We start from the raw sequence: 1630 nt of genomic DNA, 5'->3' as shown, positions 1-1630 counted from the left end.
GTATGTTTCCATGCTACCCTTTCGTACATCCCACCCTCTCCTTCCTCCCCTCTGCTGCCAGCCTTGTCCATAAGTTTGTTCACTATGTCTGTGTCTCCACTGCTGCTCTGCAAATAGGTGCATCAGTACCATCTTTCTAGATTTCATACATATGTGTTGGTATGTGTAAGTTGCTTTTCCTCTTTCTGACTTACTTCATTCTGTATAACAGACTCTAGGTTCATCAGAAGCATGGAACACTTCATGAATTTGCATGTCATCCTTGCACAGGGGCCATGCTAATCTTCTCTGCATCCTTTCAATTTTAGCATATGTGCTGTTGAAGCAAGCACCCCTCTCAGTTTGATTCTTGAGAAAACTGATGTCTAAAGAGGTGAAGTGGCTTGCTCAAAATTGGATGACTAATGAGAACCTCAGATAGGGCAGGTACATAGGTTTATAACTCCTGCTTCAAGTGTCTAGTCTAGCCTCACACTTCCTTCCTTAGAAAGATTTTAGAGGTTTATTCCACATGTTGTTAAGGATGGCCTGCTTTAGACAACTACTTTTGGGTCCCTCAGTTAGGCTGTCTTGGTCCATCTTTCTTCCAGGTGTGAAGGATGCCGTAATATAAAAACTATAAAAGGAAGGGAAAATATAAGAAACTATATAAGAAAAGGAAATTTAAAGACATAGAAGAGTGACAAATAAGAAGCTTAAAGGAAAAGCATTACCAAAATAACCTTGAAAAAGAACAAAATTGAAACTCTCAGACTCTTGATTTCAAAACTTATCAAAAAGCTATAGTAATCAATATACTGTGGTACTGATATAAAGGCAGACATTTAGACTAATGGAATAGATAGAGGGCCTGGAAATAAGTCGTCCCATGTATGGCCAAATGATCTTTAACAAGGGTGTTAAGACCGTCCAGTGGAGGAAAGGGCAGTCTCTCTTCAACAAATGATGCTTGGAAATTGCATGAAAAGTGAAGATGTTAGTCATTCACTCCTGTCTGACTCTTTGTGACCCAATGAACTGTAGCCCATCAGGCTCCTCTGTCCATGGGATTCTCCAGGCAAGAATACCGGAGTGGGTAGCCATTCTTTTCGCCAGGGGAATCTTCTTGACCCAATGATTGAACCCAGATCTCTGCATTGCAGGCAGATTCTTTACTATCTGAGCCACCAGGGAAGCCCAAGAATGAAGTTGTACACATACCTTACCCCATATACAAAAATAACTCAAACTTAATATATAAAGCTCTTTGGAAGAAAACATAGGGGAACATCTTCATGACACTGGATTTAGCAAGAATTTCTTGGATATGACACGAAAAGCAGAGGCAACCAAAGTAAAAGCACAAATTGGACTACACCAAAATGAAAGACATCTATGCATCAAAGGACACGATCAACAGGACAAAAAGGCAACCTAGAAAATGGCAAATATTTGCACATTATTTAACTAATAAGGTGTTAATATCCAGAATATAGAAAAACCTCCTATAATTCAACAACAACAATAAAACAATCTGGTTAGAAAATGGACAAAGGACTGGTATAGATATTTCTGCAATGAAGATATACAAATGGCCAATAAGCACATGAAAAAATATTCATGACTAATCATTAAGGTAATCTAAATCAAA

The 1630-nt window shown here is 38.6% G+C and overlaps 1 non-coding gene across 1 annotated transcript; it reads right to left on the bottom strand.

The window, feature by feature from the left end:
• Positions 1–225: 225 nt before the first annotated feature.
• On the bottom strand, positions 226–332 carry LOC138094752 (U6 spliceosomal RNA). Its single transcript, XR_011146266.1, has one exon. It is a non-coding gene; the product is annotated as a U6 spliceosomal RNA (small nuclear RNA).
• Between the last annotated feature and the right edge of the window lie 1298 nt (positions 333–1630).

Source organism: Capricornis sumatraensis, chromosome 18 (genome assembly GCF_032405125.1).
Source record: "Capricornis sumatraensis isolate serow.1 chromosome 18, serow.2, whole genome shotgun sequence".
In the NCBI taxonomy this organism is placed as follows: Eukaryota; Metazoa; Chordata; class Mammalia; order Artiodactyla; family Bovidae; genus Capricornis; species Capricornis sumatraensis.
Note: the sequence above shows the minus strand (reverse complement) of the source record. Positions and strands in the feature narration are given on the sequence as shown.